At 39.3% G+C, this 23,584-nt stretch overlaps 1 non-coding gene across 1 annotated transcript; it reads right to left on the reverse strand.

The window, feature by feature from the left end:
* Positions 1 to 623: 623 nt before the first annotated feature.
* Positions 624 to 731, reverse strand: LOC132369451 (U6 spliceosomal RNA). The gene has a single exon (XR_009504425.1). It is a non-coding gene; the product is annotated as a U6 spliceosomal RNA (small nuclear RNA).
* Between the last annotated feature and the right edge of the window lie 22,853 nt (positions 732 to 23,584).

The raw sequence follows: 23,584 nt of genomic DNA on the forward strand, positions 1-23,584 counted from the left end.
AGAAAGCAGGCTTCAGTGCCTTAGTTAGAGAGTGCAAATCCAGAGGAAAGAAGTGAGAGATACAAGCGTGGTGAAACAGGGAGAAGAGAGAATGTATAAGAGGATATCTAAACAGGCTGGCCAGACACCTGATCCAGGAGACCTAGCCCCAAAGAGCCGTATCAACTGTATCTCAGGACCTTCCCTGTGGATTGGGGAGGGAGGCAGATAAATAAGTTTGTAGTAACTTCCATTTCCCACTTCTGAGTTGTGCATGCTTGGTTCTTTGAGGGCTTCCGCATCCACAGCAGTAGGGAAGCCAGTAAAGAGAGAGAACATCGGGTACCCTGCCCATTGCCGTCAGCAGATTGTGCGTGTGTGAGGTTCGCTGGAGCCCACTCAGAGCTGGGCCCTGCAGTGGTTCCAGAACAAGAGACAGTGGTGGCCAAGAGAATGGAGAGGTACCAAGCAGATGGATAACGGGGCAGTCAGAAGTTAAAATGTGAAATTTCTTCTCTAGTCTTCCTGGATTTTTTGATGGCTCATCTTTACTGCAAAGCTGGACATTTTGATGGAGACACTTTAGTAGGGATATTGAAATGTCCTGTCAAGATGTAAAACCTTTGACAAAGCTTACAAAGTGATATAAGCAATAGATATTCTTGATTCCCTTCATTATTCCTTGCGCAGGGGCCATGCTAATCTTCCCTGTATCATTCCAGTTTTAGGATATGTGCTGCCGAAGCAAGCACCCCTTCATTATTCCTGACTCTGTACTATCTTATGGCTCAGGAATGGGGAGAAGTAGAGGGATACAGTGCGACGAGGAGAGTCAGGGATGGTTTAGAAAAAGGAGGTAAAATCAGAGAAGGGGAAGCTCATGGAGAAAGAGGGATCCAGTGCGACGAGGAGAGTCAGGGATGGTTTAGAAAAAGGAGGTAAAATCAGAGAAGGGGAAGCTCATGGAGAAAGAGGAAGGTGTGATATTCAAAGAGGAAATAAGGATAGGGGATCAGGTGGGAGTCGGGCACACTATGACAGGCATCACTTGCTTCATCTTTTTAAGTATGAAGGCAGTGAAAATGTCATTGGTGTCAAAATGTGATCATTTCCTTTAATAGCCAAGGATACTGTGTCTAACCAGCTGTGTGTCCTTGGATAAGTCTTTTTACCTTAATTGGTCGTCCCCTTACCTAGAAACTGAGGGATTTGGATCTCATCAGAGAATTTCTGAGGTCCTGTCCAACTGTAGAATAACAGTTATAGCTAAAATTAATTGAGTGTTTCTGTTCAAGTACAAATTCATTTAGTGATGTTTGTAGTTTAAACTCAGTTAGTAATGCTTACAGCCTAGATAACGTTTGGAACACAGCCGTGCTGTCCCTGTAACTATTCCTTGATCCTGGGCCAGAGGCTTTAACAGTCCCCAGCAGTGGGGGAACGGAACTCAGCTGCAGGCTGAGAAGCTCGGCCCCAGGGACCAGCACTGCTTGTTATCTGCGGACCTGTGTTTCCATTTGTGTTTTGCTCCAGAAGCTCATGGGAAAAGGCCTTTGGCTCCAGTCCTTAAAGCTTACTTTAACAAAGTTCTCCTTGGAACAAAGATTTTTACCTTTTTTGTACCCTCCTTATTGTTGTTTGGAAGAAGAAAAGTCAGAACAGAAAATACGTGAGAACTAAGAAAAGAGTAGTCAGGTAGACCCTTCCTTAGCTGTTTGGTTTTGTCCTTCTCTCTTTGCAGAAATTTGACACAGATGTGATGCTGTGTGTTTACTGTGTGTGCGTTTCACACCCTCACTCTACATCCCATACACTGTGAAACTATATATAATCTTCCAGGAGTCATTTTCATTAGAATGAACTCTCCAAGTTAGAATTAGTTCATACTTACCTAAAACTTAAATCATGTGAGAAAAAAACTTAAGCAGAACCAAATGAAGTTATAGTGATATCAAAGCAGAGACCAATGTAGCAATTGTTAAAACAAAAAGTTTGTAAGAAAACTGCAAGTAAGTAACGTGCCTATAAAGTAGAGGTAATCAGATGAAATTGTCAGGATTAATCACAGGTATTGTTCTGCATATTGTTATCTACTTAATATTTGAGAGATTCTGTCTTGGATTCCCCTAATGTGTTGCATGGTTAAAACTGTTGTGTAAAGGAAGATGATGAGGTTCTTAAAGTAGTAGATGCTTTAAAATCCAATTAAATAATAGATACAACAGAGATGAAGCCCCAGCTGCATATACCAGTTTGAAAGGAGCTTTGGCGTCTTGTGTGGTATTAACAGCTTCCCAATTTTTCTTGAGCTCTTTACTGGTCAATGGCATACACTTGAAGGGCAGCTGATCAAGGTGCGGTCTGTAACCAGAGAATGGTTTTCCTCTTATGTGGGTATCAAACCTGCAACCTTGGCTGCATTGGCGCTCTTCTTTAACAAAAGTAAGCCGTAGAGCCCAGTTGGAAATCCCTGAGAGCTGTCCTGAGCCTTTACTCTTACATAATGAAAATGTGTCCTTCAGGGGTCTCCCTCCACTCGTAAATAGAGTTCTTGGTTGATTTTTGTGTCTCTGTTCCAGAAGAATAAACATCGACATCCTTAGTATTTATTTGGCAGTATTCTGTGGAAGCTGTACTGAAAATTTTTCAAGTATGGAAAAAAGTACATAATCCAATATTTTAGACCACAGCCTTGGAAACAGCTGGGACTCTAGTGCAATTGCTCTAAAAATCACCTTAATTTAATTCTCACTAAGAAAAAAGATATCCTCTTTTGGATTTCCCTTGGATGCGCGTTCTCCACAGTGCCTGATTTCATCCATGGCATTAATCCCTGCACATTGTATACGGCCACAAATATATATATTCATAAACTCCTCTCTTCTCTCTAAATAACTGCTTGGATCAAGGAAGCAGCATTCTCCAAGCAATACCATTTTGTGCCCTCGCTATTTTGAGATGGTGCATGTGAAGGAACTTTTAAAAGTGTACAAGTGCCATATGAACATATGGGAACATTATCATTACAAAGCTATCTGTTCATATTTTTAACTGAGAGAAGGCCTTGAAATCTCCACGTGAGAAGTTCGGGAAATGGATATAATGTACAGGATAAAAGTGCTGTATCAATTGTGTATAAGGCAGTAGTAGTTCTTTAAATTTCTTACGGAAGCAATGGCAGGATCATCTGGGGATTCTTATTAAAATATTGACTCTTGGGCTCTATAGCTTAGACCGTCTGCGTCAGAACCCCTTAGGCTTGAATATCTGTATTTTACATGACCCTGTGGTTCCCTGCGCAACCCAAAGCCAGGGAATCACTGCTCCGAGGGGAGTCATGCTCTTGGTTTTCTTCTTAGACACTCAAAGGTTAGAAATGCTGCTCACGTAATAGTCAAACCCCAGGACATTTTGCCGGGCAGGTAATGGAGTTCTCTGTAGCGTTATAAGCTAGTGGAGGTAAATGTTTCTAAAGTGTTTCCCTCTGATGGGAGCGGAAAGAGGGCTCAGACTGCTGTCTCAGAGGAGGTCTTGGCCATCCCTCCAACTCCCCTGTGACTCCTTCCAGGAATGCAGGGACAATGGAAATAGCCTTGGGTTTGCAGTGAAAGCCCCAGCTAGTGATGGCTATCTGTGTCTCTTTGTTCTGCATTGTCCTTGGCGCCAGTATTTCTCTCTCTGGGATCAGAAGAAATACAATGGGCATGAATGCCAGAACTGGGACCTAATGCCACAATCTAGGTTCAGAGGACACTTATGTTAGAAGAGATCATTAGCGTTTAGGGCGGTGGTTCTCATACATCAGAAATCAGTGGCAGGGCTTGTTAAGCAGTCTGCTGGGCTCCACCTGCAAAGCTTCTGATTCAGGAGGTCTGGGAGGGGCTCAAGAATCTGTTATGTCTAACAAGCTTCCAGGTGATGCCGCTGGTCTTTAGACTATACACTTAGAACCACTGCTTTAGAGTGAACCTCCAGTTGCCAGCACAGCTGAAACTGATATTCCAGGCAAACTAAGAAATGCAAAATTCCCCCACTAACCTGGTGAAGCTCGCCACAAAACAAGCACAGCTGTTTAGTGTAAGTTTATTTTCTGTTTTGTTTTTGCAATTCTAGTGTCAAGCACTGGAAGTTACTACCTGGTTGGTTGCCCTAGATTCTGTCATTCTTTACCTTTCTCTGGGCTCTTTTACCATTTTTGGTCAGAGGCAACCATGCCAGATTCTCCTCAGGGGACTCTTAGGGATTTTTTTTCAGCCAATCTGAATCACTCCAACCATGTGTTCTCAATTTATTCATTATATAAATCATTGTCTGCAGAAGGTTGCATATAGGAGAGTTGAAGTGAAACTAAAAGAGCACACACACACACACACACACACACACACACACACACACGACAGGTTCTTATGTCGCTTTCTTCCTGATCAGGGACCTCGAGACCACTAGCTAAATTCTTTATTGTATTTGTGGACATCAGAAACCTATAGTGTGGCAGAGTTAAATATTGAACAAATAAGGGGGATAAGGCCCTTATTATACTGAGTATGAATCATAAACTTGGGTGGAAATGGAAGTAGGTCTCAGTGGAATTACCCTGTACTCAAAGATTTAGGAGGAAATAAAAAGATCCATGCCTGGAACACATTTGACTCCAAACACCAGGTTTGCACAAAAGGAAAGGGAGTAGCTTAGTAAAGGTGAAAAGCCTTCTGAATTGGTCGTATGAACTGACAACTATTGTTGGGGCTTTGAAAGAAAAATATCAAACTCAGTGAGGAGTGAAATCAGCTTAAAATTCAGTTTTTGATCGTTCAGTTAGAGTAGGAATTTTGGGAAAAAGTAAGAAAAGGGAGCAAAAAAAGTAGCAGCTTTAACCCTTCATACAGTAGAAAAGAAACCAACCTCAGAAGCAGGCCAAGTTTAAAAAATTCAGCTGGACAGAAAGAAGTAGGGATATACCAGAGAGAATAGTAAGGGAACATCAGGCAACAGTCCCTTCTCCCATGGAACTCTCTAGGTCAACCCAGGGTGACGTTCCCCTGGCCCAGAGATGTCTGGGGGACATTTTTTTCTCTTCCCCAGGCATAGTGGTAAAGCTCTAGGGATCTTCTTGCTCTTCTTCATGACCAGTCATCCCTGGCCTTGCTCTTTTTAGTTAGAACCTGGATTGTCGCTTATAAAGACCATAATCCTAATTCTTAAAACAGCAAGGAAGAATGTGTGTATGTGTGATGTGTGGGCTGAGTAGAGCCTAGAGTAGGGAGCAAGCCCATGTGCTGTTTGATAGAGTTCCAAGGCAGTATCTTTGAACAACATGATAGTATATTTTGAACTGTACTAACAGCATAGACGGTTCAATGCCCACATTCATGTGACAAAGTGTGTGTGAATATTTAGTAGAGGAGGACTATTAACACCATTCTTTAAGATTGAGTTTAGAGTTCTATCTGGAACTATTTTAATATACTAACTGCATTTGGGGTCTCCTTAGTTTATGGATTATCCTATGCAATAATAAGAGATCACTTGTTTGAATTTCACACGTATTTCATAGGACTCGTTAGGTTCAGTCCATATTTTCACATGACAGTTATCAATGCATAAGGGTGTAGGAAGATTACCTATCACAATAGGACTGTTACTGGGAGCTTAATTTAAGTGAATGTGCTAATAATTCTTTTCTAATTATGGCCATTAGTTGCTAATAGCCTTTAAAAATTCATAATAGAGTCCTCACTGGATTTCTCCATCTAACCAACCACCCTTGCATTTGTATGAGAAACTCCAGAATTGAGACTTAATGGTACTTAAGTCCTGCCTCTCTGCATAAAGGGGAAAAACTTTCCTTAGTTGTTAATGTTCTTGGTGTATACTCCAAGCCAAGGCAGGCCCTGGAATTAGAGTAAGTTTTCCAAACAAGAAGGGATTTAACAGATATGGAATGTTACTCCCAATCAGAGCCAGACAAGACAAAAGCTCCTTAACCTCAGCTGTGTTGTGTGAAAAGACATCTGTGTATCACAGAAACTTTCTTTGGTTCCTGAGTTTATTTATGTGATATTCAGTGTATTTAAATGAATTGTAAAATCTTATAACATCTAGGCCTCTTTTTTTATGTTGTTAGATTGCATCCTAAATAGATTTATTAGATATATACAACTTCAAATATCTTATTTTTCATCTCAGATAAAACCTTACTTTTACCTGCAGTTTAGACAGTTTATTCTATTTAATTTTTAAAATCTTTTTAATTTGATAGTGTTTTATGATGCACATAAACTAGAAAAAAACGAACATGCAATATTTCTCAATCGGACATGAGAAGAAGGATGGGGTATTTTCAGACATAAAAACTTCATTCCTCTAAATTATGACACTTGTACTTTAAGCTCCTCTGAAAAGAGGACCATCTTCTGGGGAAGATAGTTCATAGGAGGGAAACAGGATCCATCAGAAAAGCTGTTTACAATAAAACATTTTGACAGCTCAAGTAATTAAATGGGTTTCCCAGGTGCAAAGCAGTATCTTAAATGCCCCTCTGGCTATAATAGTACACAGATTTATCCTTCAGAAAAAAAAAAAAATGTCTACTGTGAAAACAAGTTAATGAAAGGAAAGGAAAACTAAAATAATTTTCTAAAGATATTGGCAATTTAGTTATTAAGACACATCTAAATAGAATAAACTGATAGTTTGCTTACCTTAACACTGAAAAATCTAGTGTCTGTTCCTTTTTAAGCATTTGGGGGGGAAAAAGAGATGTCAGTTTAAACCATAGATTTCTTGCTAGGCAAGCATCTACTTGCCTATGTGCAGCCATGAATAATCTGCCAAACCATTTGCTGCTTCTGCATAACTGAATTTAGTATACTGACTATGCACCTACACTAAAGGTAAGAATCACAAAAGGAAAAAAAAAGAGGTAAAATTCAACTACACATAGACAATTGAATTGATTGGTTAGAATTCTATTGCTTTTATCCAAAGGCTATTGTATAGCTCATCTAGTAAAGGATTTGTTGCTAGTTGTGCAACAGACGTTCAATAATTTTGTAATGAATGAAGGAACAGAGCAAAAATATGTTAGGGATTCCCAAGGAATTGTGGTTTTCTTCGTATTCTCATCTTTCTCTGTTTCATTAATGGGGGATTTGTGGAAATAATCCCCTTACTCGGTCATGTCATGTTTGAGACATGCTTTTGTGTTTTTAAAATATATTGTGCATAAGAGTTATTCCTTCAACAAATGTTTATTAAATGTCATAATATATGCATTTAGATAGTGTGTGTGGTAATCCCTTTGACAATTATGTCTTTTACTTCCGTGGGTGTACACGCATAGAGAGAGAGAGGAGTTTGGCCTGTTTTATTTCATGATTAACCATAGATAATATATTTTTTAACATCTTTATTGGAGTATAATTGCTTTACAATGGTGTGTTATTTTCTGCTGTGTAACAAAGTGAATCAGCTATATGTATACATATATCCCCATATCTCCTCCCTCTTGCGTCTCCCTCCCACCCTCCCTATCCCACCCCTCTTGGTTGTCACAAAGCACCCAGCTGATCTCGCTGTGCTATGCAGCTGCTTCCCACTAGGGCAGGGACCAGAGTAAGCATTTTAAAAACATTGTCTCATCTAATCCTCCAGAAAATGCTATAAAAGAGTTTATATAATTATCCTGTTTTTAAGATGAGAAAACTGAGGCTTAGAAAAAGTAAGCAAGTTGCCCAGGGTGACACCATGCTGGCACTAGCATCTATATCCAGACATACTGACTCCAGAGCCCAGGGTCTTCATCACCATGAGACAGTGCTTCACGAGAGGGCTTATTTAATGATAATAATGGCACAACAAATTTAGAAGAGTTTGTATCATAATTACGACAGGTTTATAGAAGAAGACCAGGGAGTCATAAAAGAGGCAAGTTGGGGAGCACAATAAAACTCTGAGATGATTACATTGGTGCTTGATTTTTGCACAGCACCGTAATAACTGCTCTGAAAAACAACCTGCTAGTGCATAGAGTACAGGATTTTGAAATAACAGATAATTGACCTGAATCTTAAAGTACAAATATGTGTTTGTCAATAGACAGTGGCAGTTTCTGCATTCTAATAGATCAATGGAACAGGGTAGAAAGTCCAGAGATAAACCCACGCACCTATGATCACCAAATCTATAACAAAGGAGGCAAGAATATACAATGGAGAAAAGACAGTCTCTTCAATAAGTGGTGCGGGGAAAACTGGACAGCTACATGTAAAAGAATGAAATTAGAGCACTCCCTAACACCATACACAAAAATAAACTCAAAATGAATTAAAGACCTAAATGTAAGGCCGGATACTATAAAACTCCTAGAGGAAAACATAGGTGGAACACTCTCTGACATAAATCGCAGCAAGATCTTTTTTGATCCACCTCCTAGAGTAATGAAAATAAAAACAAAAATAAACAAATGGGGCCTAATTAAACTTAAAAGCTTTTGCACAGCAAAGGAAACCATAAACAAAATGAAAAGACAACCCACAGAATGGGAGAAAATATTTGCAAATGAAGCAACCAACAAAGGGTTACTTTCCAAAATATACAAACAACTCATGCAGCTCAATATCAAAAAACAAACAACCCAATCAAAAAATGGGCAGATGATCTAAATAGACATTTCTCCAAAGAAAACAGTACACATGGCCAAGAGGCACATGAAAAGCTGCTCAACATCACTAATTATTAGAGAAATGCAAATCAAAACTACAATGAGGTATCACCTCACAGCGGTCAGAATGACCATCATCAAAAAATCTACAAACAACAAACGCTGGAAAGGGTGTGGAGAAAAGGGAACCCTCCTACACTTTTGGTGGGAATGTAAATTGGTATAGCTACTATGGAGAACAGTATGGAGGTTCCTTAAAAATAGAGCTACCATATGATCTGGCAATCCCACTCCTGGGCATATATCTGGAGAAAACCATAATTTGAAAAGATACATGTACCCCAATGTTCATTGCAGCACTATTTACAATGGCGAAGACATGGAAGCAACTTAAATGCCCATCAACGGAGGAATGCATAAAGAAGTTGTGGTCATACATACAATGCAATATTACTCAGCCATGATAAAGAATGACATAATGCCATTTGCAGCAACACACATGGACCTAGAGATTGTCATACTGAGTGAAGTAAGTCAAACAGAGAAAGATAAATATCATATGATATTGCCTATATGTGGAATCTAAAAAAAAAGGGTACAAATGAACCTATTTACAAAACAGAAATGGAGTCACAGATGTAGAAAACAAACTTATGGTTACCAAGAGGGAAACGGGAGGCGGGATAAATTGGGAGATTGGGATTGACATATACATACCACTATATATAAAATAGATAACTAATAAGAACCTACTGTATAGCACAGGGAACTCTACTCAGTACTCTGTAATGACCTATATGGGAATAGAATCTAAAAAAGTGGATATATGTATATGTATAACTGATTCACTTTGGTGTACAGCAGAAACTAACACAACATTGTAAATCAACTATATCCAGTAAAAATTAATTTAAAAAAAGAGCCTACTGTATGCAGTTGGAAATCACCTGAGTTGTTCGGACAACACAAGTCAGGCATGTCTTACATCAATGAGAGATGAGAAGGAAGGGAAAATCATGAAGGTGCTACAAGGTATGTTAAGAATTCTGGACTCTTCTAGCCAAACAATAAATGAGATGACGGATGCAAAGGCTGTGAGATATAAGAGCCCAATAAATAGAGCTATTGTCATCATCGATGTAGTTGTTATGATGAATGCTAAGTGCCAGGCAAAAAAACCTGAAAGGATTTTAAAGGAAGAAACAACTAAAGGGAGTAACATCAACACAAAATTTCCAAAAAAAAAAAGGAATCAAAATAGAAATAGATGTGTATACTTTTTAAAGTTGTGAACAAATGTATGTTGAACACCTACTATGTGCCATGCATTGTTCTGAGTGCTTTACATGAATTAGCTATTTCAGTGTTATCAAGAACCTTATGAACAAGGTACTATTATTATTTCCATTTTACAGATGGAAAAAATGAGGCAGAGAATTCACACAGCTAAAAAGTGATAGAATCAGTATTTGATCTCAGGTAGCCACTCCAGTCCTTCATGTTTAACAACAACTTGCTACCTTTCAAGCATCTCTATCTCTTTGAGGGCATAAAAATATGTAGTGACACAGTGAAAAGAGCTTAAGTTGCAGATATCAGTACTTGAAAGTGTCTTCTATCTGAACAGAATGCCCCAAAGTTGAGAATACTCATAAAGTTCATGTCTACTTTTTCTACTATATACTAGACATTTTCCTTTGACCTCTCTGCCTTGTCCACTGTGAAATTAATATTTTAGCCAAAGAAACAAGACATATTCTGTAAGAGGACATTTCAACGTTAAAGTCTGTTTTTCATCTTCTAAGATGTGTATTTAAGTAAAAACCAAGTGAAGAAGGAAATATGCCTAATTTTAAAATTATATTTACTTTTTACTGATAAATCAAAAGAATCCTTTGGGTTATCAGGAATATTCACTGTAAACCATTCTGACCCTGGCCTTATGGTAAAGTATCTAAACCCTCTTGACAGTTGAGCCTCAAATATCTGTCATCAGATTCCCTCTAGATCCTTTCAGCTGCTTACTTGATTGCCCAGCTGACCCAAAGTTCAACATTTTAAATCTCTTAAATCTGTTTTTACCTAAGGGCATAGAGAAGGACTGCTTTAATTTATTCCTCTTCCTGCTACTGCGTCCCCATAAGATGCTCTCCTAGCTGCACATGATCATTTCATCTTCTCATTGAAAGCCAAGGAGGCTGCAAAGCCATTTGCTTACCAGGAGCAGGTGGTACCAGGTGTTGGAATACACGACTCCATTACTTTAGAAGATACAGATCACCCAGGATGTGTTCTTGGGTCTACAAAGTAGCCGGGCAAATAAGGGATAGAGGTCTCAATAAGGGTAGCAATTTTTGTTTTCAGAATGAATAATCTTTCTCACATACATAGATTTCTCAAAGCATCTGCTTGTGCTCTTCATAAAAAAAGTCACAAAGGGGCTGGGGTTCTATCACTTGCTTAGTGTTAATCATGCAGTTTTTTAAAAATGGTCTTTGACTCAAGTTTAATATTCCTTGCCCCAGATAATATAAGCTTCAAACACCATGAAACTCACTATTTAAAGTCCACACTTATATTTCTGATATATTTCAAGGAAGGGTAGTGACTCCTAATTATATGAAGTAAGAAGGTACATAGGTCCCCATGAGCAGGTCTGGCATGTAGGTGGCACCAAATGAATGGGCAGTATAAATTTTAATAGTAATAGCTACTAAAGAAGTACCTGTAATGAGCCAGGTGATACACACAAATGTGTTTTCTGTAAACCTCCTGACACACACTTTAAATCTCTGCTTATAGATGAGTAGATTGAGTTTCAGAGAAATTAACTGACAGCCAGCTAAGTCTAAGCCACGTCATTCTGATTCCCATGGTCTTGGTTGCATGGTAGAAATTCCTCTAAGATACGCAGTAACACATAGCATCCAGTGGTCAGCCTGTTCAGGTGGAATAGGAGCTTTTTTTATCCCTAATGGAAGAGTTTTAGACCCTTAAGTCCCATTTTGGAAGATAAGTCCACTTTCCATCCCATGACACAGAAAACTCCCCTCATTAACGTTCAACGTGATACCTGTTGGTGAACCTTAGCTAGCAAAGTTAAATTAAAAAGAAACAAACATAAGGGGGGAGAAATTGGTTTTGATCACCTAGTATATACAAGGCACTAATGCTAGATTCAGGGACAGAGGAGGGCATCGGGGACAAAGTACTCTTCTCTGCATCTGGCATTAAAAGAGACAGGTGACATGCTGATTATCTATAAAAGCATGACTGGGGATAAGCAATAAAATAGAGGACAAGTAAAGTTCTATATGAGGTACAAAGATAGGGAACACATTTGATTCTGTTGAATGGCGTCAGGGAGGACTTGCAAAGGAAATGATGTTTGAGTTAAAACTTTAAGGATAAATAGAAATTTGACAGAATAACGAAGGTGAAGAAAAGGATCAGGTCTTATACATTCAAAACATATTCAGGCACTAGAAACACAATGATGACTAAGGACATGGTCTTGTCTTGGTGAGAGATATTTAGATGATACGGTGCCTCTCATGGTCTCGTGGGAGATGAATATTTAGATGGTCTGGTGTATATCAAGATGTTAAAATGGAACTCTTTCTAAGTCAGTTTCCTCTAAGGTCCAAAGACCAAAACTGAGTACCTCCACATTTTAAAGTGAGCTACTGGACCATCCATGCAGGAAATGATCTAAGAGTCTGTCGGCAAAAAGGATCAACAGCCTTCCAGACATTAAACCTTGCATCCCAAGGGGTGGGTAGGGGGTGGGGGTGAAGGTAGAAACTTTTATTTGAATGAAGTTTGGAGCTCTGATTATTGGTATAGATTGGACATTTTCAATCACAAAGCGAGTCAGTCTTCATGAAATGAATTTTCAGGAAGAAAAATAGTTCACAGAGCTTTAATCAAAAACAAAATTTAGAATATCTGGTTTCTAGACTCATGTTTAGAAACCCTGGATACATGAAAAAGGACCTTGGAAGGTTTGACAAAATCCTAGTGCCCCCCAGTGAATAAACTACAATTTTTCAGTAAATTTTTTCCTAAATATTCTTCCCAATAACTGAGTTTTGATCCACAATGTGGAGCAGTGAATTCAAGAGTTCTCTTCTGACAGAGAACAGATGTGCTGTTCTCAGTGTGGTGTCATGAGGTGATGTTGTGTGCCTGGTGGTTCAGGCTTCAGTCTTCCCAGCCTTTCATGTGCACAGGAAACATCTGGGGACCTTGCTACCCTGAAGATTCTGATTCTGGGTCTGGGTGGGGCCCGAGAATCTGCATTTCTCCCAGGTGAAGCCAAAGCTGAAAGGTTTAGAACACAGATATGGGAGCCAGACAGTTGGAGCTGGATCAGAATTCCAGCCTGCTGTTTATTAGATCTGTGTCCCTGGGCAAGGTACTTAACCTCTGTGTGCCTTGGTTTCCTGTTCTGTAAAATGGAGTTATGGCGATAGTATATACATCATAGGGGTGCTGTGAAGATTAAGTTGGCTAGAAAATGTAAAGCAATTCAGGAAGAGAACGCTGTTCGCTGTTTCTTTATGGCTAAAACTCATTCCTCCCCAAAGAAGTTTACTTTTAATTTAATCTTTATTTGTTGGGGGGGGGGAGATAGTATATTCACATACATCAAGATTCAGAATACCCTGGGGCTTCCCTGGTGGTGCAGTGGTTAAAAATCCACCTGCCAATGTAGGGGACATGGGTTCGAGCCCAGGTCCTGGGCGATCCCACATGCCGCGGAGCAACTAAGCCCGCGCACCACAACTGCTGAGCCTGCGCTCTAGAGCCCGCGAGCCACAACTACTGAAGCCCGTGAGCCTAGAGCCTGTGCTCCACAACAGGAGAAGCCACTGCAGTGAGAAGCGTGCGCACCACAAGGAAGAGCAGCCCCCGCTCGCTGCAACTAGAGAAAGCCTGCGCGCACGGCAACGAAGACCCAACGCAGCAATCAATCAATCAATCAATCTTTATTTAAAAAAGATTCAGAACACCCTAAAATGAAGTCCTCTTACCACTCTGTCTTATCTCCCAGTTCTCCTCCAAACATTTAACAAACATTACCAATTTTAAAGGATTTTTAGAGATGACCTCAGGTAATGGCTTTTCTGAGTTTTTTCCTCATTTGCCAGGATCCTTATTGTGTAGAGTTATAGGACTTATAGCACTATAAGAGCCTAACCTCCCCACCTACTAACTCCACTCCATTAAAAAAATAATAATGATAAGTTGATTTTGGTCTCTGTCTGTCTACCTGAAAAAAAATCTAAGTACACAGGGCAGCAACCAAAGCTGGGGTTTTCTATCTCTTCAAAAGAGAACCAAGGCTATTAAAATCACTCTAGCACAACTTAACTGACTTGCAGACTGAGTCCACGATGTTGATTCCAAACTTTTCTAGTGTTCTCCCTGATCCAAAAGGACCTGCCCCAATCCATCTGCTCTCATCTTCCACCCCGTAGAAGCAGCGTTGCCTTTGATCATGGAGTTCCTTTGGCCATGGTCCAACTCCAGTTACCCTAGGATGGTCCACAATTATTCTTATTCCACCCTCGAATTTAATAATAAGCTCTACTCCCGGGCAGTAGGCTTAATGCTGGAAACCAACAGGCTCCCCTGCTCCTAGAAAATGATGGGGCATTCCTTACTTGGGGATGGCTGAAATGATTAGGTGATTCAGGGGACGAGCTACATAACCGGAAGCAGGGCTTTTTACCAATGCCAAGGACATACACACACACACACACACACACACACACACACACACAATACTTTGACTATATTGTTTTATTTCTGAATGATTGAGAAGCTTCCCTAAAATATGGGAGGTTGAGATCATTAAGCTAAAAATTCAACATGTTGGGTGAATGAGCCTTTTTAACATGTCTGGAAGAGATCTACGTTCTGAAAATTCATTTCCTTACGTTCAAGGTTACAGACTTCTTGTTCTTGTTGTAGCCCTAACAACAATACATTTTGGCTGAGAAATGAGTGAGTGGGCCACACCTTTTTCTGTCAGCCTTAAGGAAATCTGCTCCAAGTTCCTCAACTCCGATAATAGGAATCTGTTTCCTCTAGTTGGGACTCAGGGCCCTACTAAATTGGATGTGATTTGCCTTAACATGTCCATAACCTGCTGTCAGAGTGCATGCTACCTGTTTGGATGTCTGGTCACATTTTGAAGATCTTTTAACTTTTATTTGTTCTGTCAAGTTATTTCTGGGGAGCTAAATGCCAAGACTGGCAGAGGTTCTAGGAGGACATGACCTGGAGCTAGTGAGAAGTAAAAGAATTGCTTTCCTCGGGGCTTCCCTGGTGGCGCGGTGGTTGAGAATCTGCCTGCCAATGCAGGGAACACGGGTTCGAGCCCTGGGCTGGGAAGATCCCACATGCTGCGGAGCAACTGGGCCCGTGAGCCACAACTGCTGAGCCTGCGCGTCTGGAGCCTGTGCTCTGCAACAAGAGAGGCCGCGATAGTGAGAGGCCCGCGCACCGCGATGAAGAGTGGCCCCCGCTTGCCGCAACTAGAGAAAGCCCTCGCACAGAAACGAAGACCCAACACAGCCATAAATAAAAATAAATTAAAAAAAAAAAAAAAAAAAAAGAATTGCTTTCCTCTAGGGATGAAATGTAGTGCAAGGGTAGAATCTGGAGGAAACTTCATACATATTTCTAACATGGCAGTCAACACCACTGATTGAATAATAGTTTGCCCTTCTGCCTTAGGTTGGCTATCTGGAGCTTGGTAAAAAAAATAATCCTTTTCGTCAAACTTTAGCCTTTAGCATAGACTTGCTGAACCATTTTCGACTCCTAGCTCCCTTCTGACATTAAGGATATGAAAGGAAATGAAAGGAAGAAAAAAGCTTTCAAATCTTAGTAAGGGCCTTTGGTTATCCAAGGATATTTTCTCATCTTTATGCTATACACAAGTTTACATTATTCAAGAAATTTTGGGTGAACATTTGTTTTATGTAAAAAGCTTATGTTTTTTATATAATTTGTTGCTTATTTTTAAAGGGTTTGTGATGATACATATTTAAAAATGAAAGCATGCCTAAGTAAAATTTGTTCATTTGGCGTTATATTTTGTTTTGTTTTATGTTAGCCATAAATGAATTATAACATAGAACTCTAATATGTAACTTCCCTGGTAGAAAGAGGGGTGTGGGAGAAGTTCGGCACCAATCCAATATTCCTCTCCTTGCTCCCCACTCCTGGGCCAACCTCTAAGGCAATTCTTCTCTGCATCCTTCCTCAGAGGCTCTGTAGAACACAAGTTGGAAAACCATTGCCCCACATAAGTATATTATGATTCAATTTCCCCAAATCATTTCTGCATAGGGTTACAGGAACACTTCTGTTGGTGAAGTTAGACAAATTTGTTACATGTGAGTTGCAGTAATTCAATGAGCAAAAGGTGGTCCCGGAGTGTGTCATTTTTAGAGTTTGTCAGTTTTTGCATTTGGCACCGTGGCAAGCTAATGAAAATTGCTGATACTGTGGGAGAAATAACCAATGAGGAATGTTTATTACAATGACACAATGCAGGGAACACATTAAAGCAAGCTATTTCTCACATTTCCATCCTTTCAAAATGCATTGCTTCATTGTGCATCTATTCTTATTTCTAGAGAAACTGAGTTATACTTGCAAAATAATAAATATTCATCTCATATGGGTTTTTAAAGGTGACTGATGTGTAAAAATCAATAACTGTCTTTTGCCAGCTTGTGGACTGACATGATTGCCTTCATTTTCAAACATAAAATGACTGCATTAAAATAACATTAAGAGAGAAACATTGGCTAACACAGGAAGAGAAATTCTTAAATGAAAACTGCTCCAGCCAGCTTTAATCAGTTCCTATCATGCTTTTTATTATAGTGCAAATGGGCTCTATTAAAAGGAAAGCCAATTCCAGATGATGATATAAATAATTATAGCTGCCTTTAGCCTCTAGTTAGTGTTATTAACTAATGGTTTCAAAATATGTGATTTATTTCAGAAAGAACATTTTCCTTTAACAATGAAACAGAAAATTGGACTTTATCTAATGTCACATATGCAGATAAAATAACTAGTCTATTTTTTGGATATTTTAAAAAATTGGAATGATGAACTAAATTACTTCATATGGATAAACTTCAAGTTCATTAGTACAGCAATTCGCAAACTAGTTTTTCTCCTACATTCCGTTAAGTGTGAGAAATTCCGTATACACTATTTACCCTGCCCCTTCTACCATTTGAGATTATAGTGTATATTTGCACATCAAAGTCCTTGAGAAATTTTGCAGTAAAGATCTGTGTCTATCTTGTTTATCCCATTTTTCCCTAATGAGTTTGAAAATGGAAAATAATTTTAATGCATATAGGTTAATATTCTGTGTTACTACCATCCGTGGAATTCCCTTTTGAGAGATTATGAATGAATTTATATTTTTTTGTATAACCCAACAACAACATGTTAAGTCAATCATCCAGCCACTCAGTCAAAAAATTGCATTTATGGAATCAGAAGTTTAAGGTTTAAGAACAATAATTTAAAAATTTTAAAAACTGCCTCTAAAAAAATGTGGATCATTGAACCATCCTCTTGAACTACTTGATTTTTCACTCTTGGAAGTTCTAATGAGATGCAAATTGACTTGTGCTCAGTGCTATATTTCTTAGCATTGATTCATTAATTTAACTTATATATAGTTCCGTTATTTTATATGGCACAGGAATTGTACTTTTTTCTTTTTTTTTTTGCCTTTGTCTCCCAATGGATGCTATGGAAGTCTGCTGCTCAGTTGTTCCTGCAAGAAAAACTTACTCAGCTGTGAGGAGTGTAGTGAGCTGACAGCCTCCAGCTGTTACAACTTCAGGATCTGCCTGAGCTTTCAAGGAAGGCCAGGCCTTTCCTGGGCAGCACCTAGCAATCTAGCTCTAGTACCGGGGCCTGGCTGTCTGCCAGTGCAGGATTCCTCTCACAGACAGCGTTTGCTCTGGAGCTTCCCAGTGCACGGACCAAGATTTTGTCACATCTGGGTCGTGACTTGAAAGCTCTCCCTGGTCAGTCCTCTTCCTCCTGCTCTTTTTATCACCTACAGCCCTTACTTCCAATAACCCTTTTCTGTTCCTAACTCTGTCTTGGCATCTGCTTCCAAACGGGCCCTACTGATACTCCCCTATGAGTCTTCAAGATACTTTAGAGGTAAGGTCATGTCTTTACCATTGCATTTTAAATATCTATCATACAAGAGTTAAATAATAAACAATCAGGTAAATTTTCAATATAACTTAGATACAAAAGAAGCATAAATATAGGTACAGAGTTTGCTGGAGATGCCACATTTGAATCATTTTTGTTACCTGGGTTGTGTGTGTGCAAGTGCATGAATGAATGCTGTGTAGAAATTAGTAGAACATTTATGTGAAAGAGTTAAATTTATTATGGTTCAAGGTAAACTTTACCCCTATTTCTGGATGACTCCAACAGAGAAAACTTTGTCCCAACGCCATCTATAGATTCAGGTCATTAGAATATTATATCCCATCTGCACAACTGGAAATCATTTAGTAATCATTTTAATTCAGGAGACAGATTTTGAAAAAGATATCATAGGAAGATTAACATTTGTGTGCATAACAGATGAAAGGGAGAAGACTAAAAGCAAAATCATTCTAGGAGACATTTACAGCAACAGTTATTTTGGGTTATCACCATCAAAGAGATACTGGCTGATGCCTATAACATGCCAGACATTTTACATACATTTACATGTTTAATCCTCAGAAAAAGCCTAAAGTATATGTATTAAGATTGGGGGAAGAAAGGCTCGAAAGAAACTTTGTTCTAGGTCAAGTTCAAGTTCAACTTTCTCAAACTGCCTCGTTTGTGGGAATAGGGATTCTTTTAAGACTAACATTGTTCGCAATAACTTCGTCTAAGTTAAAAAAAAAAAAAAATGTGTGTATGTGTGTGGCAGGTGATCATTGCTCTGGGGCTTGGACTCCAAAACAGATAGGTAAAGAAATATAAGGCATGATCTGACAGGTAATATGAATACAGGTAAACAAGAGGTGAAGAAGTCTGGAAATCTAGAAAAAAGTCCATATAGGGAGCTAAATCATGGTACGTGGAGAAGGCAACAGATGGGTTAAAAAAATGCCATAAATGAACTGAGTCCAGAGAGACCCAAACAATAATATAATAAGGAGTCAAGTTCAGAGGCCAAGTTCAGATGTAAGAGCAGTCTTCTAGAACAGGGGTGGGCAAATTGTGACCATAGGCCAAATCTGGCCTGCTGTCTGTTTTTGCAAATAAAAATTTTTTTTTTTTTAAATTAGTGGATGATGGATGGAGACAAGCTGGTGTAGATGATGACAACTAGTTTGCATTTTTTTTTAATTTTTATTTATTTATTTATTTATGGCTGTATTCGGTCTTCGTTTCTGTGAGAGGGCTTTCTCTAGTTGTGGCAAGCAGGGGCCACTCTTCATCACGGTGCGCGGGCCTCTCACTATCGTGGCCTCTCTTGTTGCAGAGCACAGGCTCCAGACGCGCAGGCTCAGTAATTGTGGCTCATGGGCCCAGCTGCTCCGCGGCATGTGGGATCTTCCCAGACCAGGGCTCGAACCCGTGTCCCCTGCACTGGCAGGCAGATTCTTAACCACTGCGCCACAGGGAAGCCCCTGCAAATAAAATTTTAAAGGAACACAGTAACACTTATTCATTTACTTATTGTCTATGGCTGCTTTCACATCATAACAGTAGAATTGAGTAGTTAGTTGTAATAAAGACCATATGGCCCAGAACACCTGAAATATTTACTCTTTGACCTTTTACAGAAAACGTCTCTTGACACCTGTTCTAGAAGGCTCTTATAATTGGGCTTGTGATCATAGATCTAAAGCAGGGGTTGGCTAAACATTTTCTGTAAAGGGCAGGATAGTAAACAGTTTAGACTTCGGGGCCACAGATGGTCTCTGCTGCATAATCTTTTTTGTTTATTTCCTCTCATTTAAAAATGTAAAACTATTCTTAGGTCACAAGCAGTACCAAACAGGTATATCTCCTAGGCAGTTAAAGAATCTTGAGGTATACAGGGTGACCACCTGTCCTGGTTTTCTAAGAACTGAGGTGTTCCCCAGACATGGGACTTTTAGAGCTAAAACCAGGAAAGTCCTGGGCAACCTGGGACATTTGGTCCCACTAAAAATGCCCCAGTGTGACACTGAAAGGACATGCTGCACCCTCTTCACCTTATGCCTTATGCCTAGAGAACTTTCCTTAACTGTGAGTTTGCAATAATTATTTTCCCTTGTGAGTGACCTTGATAAAGCATAAAATAGTCATTTTGGGTGGTTACCTTAATTTGCATTACACTCATGAAAAATAAAACTTCCTTTTTAGTTATTTACGAAAATGCTGTTGCTCAGGATAACAAGGTGCGTAAGAAGCACCGTCATAGGTTTCTACCGTGGCATGTGGGCATAGTCACAGTTTAGTCACCAGTGAAGTACAGCACACAACAGCCCTTCTTCTCACACTTGATGTCTGTCTTCTCACACTTTGTATTTGTGTTCATCTACAATGCAAAGGTTTTGTGTTATATAGTAATCATCTGAGATTTACTTTCCTGAGTTCAGTGGGAGAAACTGGCCCAAGTTAAACTTTGAGACCTTTCAGGTTTCTTTTTTTTTTTTTCATTTTTGAAAGGGTAAAGGAGGAAAGCCTAAGAGAAATTCTTTAAAGCCACCAAATTCTAGAACATTGCATATCCACAGTCACCAGAATCTACTGCCTCAATGCATTTTCTCCCTCTTGTGGCTCATTCAAATGTTCTCAGTGTTGGGCTTCTCAAGGTGTCAGCCTGGAGACTGCAGGCTCCCTAGGGAATCCTGGGCAGTAGATGAGGAATGACTGAGGCAGGTAACCAGGCAGATGGACCTTCTGAGAGCCACTCAGATTGCAGAACCCAAAGACCCCAGAATGGTATAGGAAGTGCAGCTGAGTGTTTCTGAGATCCCCAGGAAAATGGGAGTCTCTGTAAGGGCTGAGAGCTGGCTGACTGTTAGAGGCTCAGCCATGCTGGCTCTCAAGTATAGAAATTCTTCTCTACTATCCACCAAACTTGCATACCCCACAGGTTCTGGTAACGGTCCCACCACTAACAGAAACCACCCCTGTTGGAAGGCCGTCTACGGTCATCTATTTTTACTTGTGCCTGCCCATTGCCATCTCACCTCCTTATCCCAAATTGCTCATCAAATGTTTCTTCCAAGCCCCCTCAACAACTTTTTGGAGTGTGATTCTAGTAATATAAATGTATTCATCCCATTGCATAATACAATTTAGATCAAATTACAGGATGAAATCAATTCTTGACAGAGCAATGCAAGAAAGGAGAAGACAATAGGGGAAAGTGGAAGTAATTCAGGAAAAAGAAATCTTTCCAATATCCTCTAGTTGGAGAGTGGAGCTGTGGAAGGGTGGCCTGAGTCCACCACTCCTTGGAGTTACTTTTCTAACCACAGAAAAGTAATATTAATGATACTAAGACCAGAGAAGGGGAACTAGGATTGCTGTTACACAGCGATTTTTTTTTTTTACTTTTTTTTTTTTTTTTTCTGATCTAGCACCAGCAGGAAGGAAAAGTAATAATCTCCTAAGAGCCATTGTTATTGCTGAGGACCAAGAACAACCGAAAAAGGTATCTGTTCAGATACCTTTTAAGAACTCTGAGGCATATCTGCAACCGAAACTCTCACCAACTCATCAGTCTATTCCAAAGCCAGGGAAACTATTGAAAATCTGAAAAGCACCCAGCTTATTTCCACTGTCCAGACCTAGACCTTCCTTTAGTGCCTAACCCACCCTTCAAACCTCCAGAGAATCTTCTCAAATATCACCATGCTATTATTTTTAACTTCAATAGCTATTTAATTTATATTATTTCACCTAGACCATCTTATATGGCACACACACACAATACACGTGCAGATAATTTACACCCCAAAATATGGAATACTTCTTGAAAAAGGGAGCCATTCTTTGATTTACTTTACATTCCTAAAAATACCCCTTAAAACAATACATTATTTTTCCCATATTTGTGGAATAATGGGTTCAAAATAAATAGACTTTCCAGATAACTTGAGTTTTCATTTGGAATTTCCAAATAAGAAATATGTTTGAAAATAGAGAGATGACAGGCATGTCCAGGGAGGTGACTTAATTAGACAGGGTGCTGCTCATTTGGCTAATCCCTCTCCTTCCCTCATTTGAAGGGTACCTTTACTTGAGGATTATTTGCTTGAGTTTGTGGTTTTACTCTTAAAGCAAAGTTGAGGAGACTTATGAGACTTGAAACCAGATTGCAACTTACAGATTTTCTGTTGAGCATGATATGCCCACAGCAAAAGAGAAAAGTCGGAAGTAAGAATGTGGCAATGGAGGCAAGGAAAGCAGGGTAAATCATAGAGGCTCTGCCATGGCCTTTAAAAAGAAACAAAAGGAAAGAAAATTACCATGGGAAAGGGTAGACAGAGGGAGGAAACAATGGTATGGGAACCGACCAAGGAAAAGAATAGATTTCACATTGTCTTAAAGGTTGTTTTGCTAGACAGAAAAGAGAAATCAAGATAGATAATGGTTTAACCCAAGAAAAATGGATGAATAAATTATGGTAAGCCATGTATCTATCTGCTGTCTTGAGATTTCTCCTGGACTCCCTAGTCTTGGCTTTCATTATTTTCTCTTACCTAGTAACTTCCAAAATCCCAGGGACAAATTCTAATCCTCTGTCTCCAAGCCTCAAATATAAACATAATTATTCTGGATTTAGAAATCAGGAGATTTGTGTTGGAATTTTAGTTCTGCAACTTATAAGCTGCTCGTCTACAGATATTTCATTCAAATTATTTGAACTTCAGTTTATTATTTGTAAAATAGGCCTAATAATAGTGCCTAAAGTTGTTAGGATCTAACAAAATAACATGAGAAAATACCTTGAAAATACAAATCTTTATGCAAAGGTAAAGGTTTTAACTTATTTTTTATTTAATGTGGGTGTTTCATTGTTACCTACAATTTCATAAGTCTGAAAGCACAGTTAATAGCTTACCACCCAGAACTGGTTATTTTTCCTTGTACTACATATACTAGTAGTTTTCCATTATTGTCTTACCTAGGTATGATAAAACTTAGGGTTATCTTAGAATCTTCCCCACCTTTAAATATTCCCTAAGTCCTGCTATTCCTTCTTTGCAACATTGGAGGGGTGAATCCCTTGCCATTTTTACTGTTTCTATGTCTCTGTTCCTCTAGGAAACTACCTTTCACTCCTGGTTTGGAGCCCATCTTGCATACCACTGTTCAGCTCATCTACCTAAACCACTGCTCTTACCATCTTACCTCTCTTTGTGGATTCTTTCAGTAGTTGCCCCATTTAAAGTCAAATTCCTTGCCAGGTCTTATGACCAGCCACAATCTTGCCCTTCCTTAACCTTTCAGAAGATGTTCCCGGTATGAGTACTCTGGGCCTCCCAAATATTCTCTTTCAGTCTTGAGTAGCATGAACGTTAGTAATGGTAGTTTGGGGAAGATTGGGATTAGGACCATGAGACGATTGAAATGATTACATTAGGAGTAACTGAGATGGTAGCATAAAATATTATGGGATCAGGGCTTCCTAAGGATACCTGTGCTTTTGCCTACTTTTCCCGTTTTGTTCATACATATAAATGGTCTATATAATTTTCATTTCTTTTAAAAAATCATTTCTAGCTAAAATAATAGACTTATGTCCAGAAACAATACAGGAACTTTTGTATGAAGGGTTAAAACTCATCCAAATCAAGTAATAAGAGTTTTCAATACAAGAGTCCTTACACAAAGCCACCCCCCAAACACACACAGAGTCTTTTAAAC

This window comes from Balaenoptera ricei, chromosome 7 (assembly GCF_028023285.1).
Source record: "Balaenoptera ricei isolate mBalRic1 chromosome 7, mBalRic1.hap2, whole genome shotgun sequence".
Lineage (NCBI taxonomy): Eukaryota > Metazoa > Chordata > Mammalia > Artiodactyla > Balaenopteridae > Balaenoptera > Balaenoptera ricei.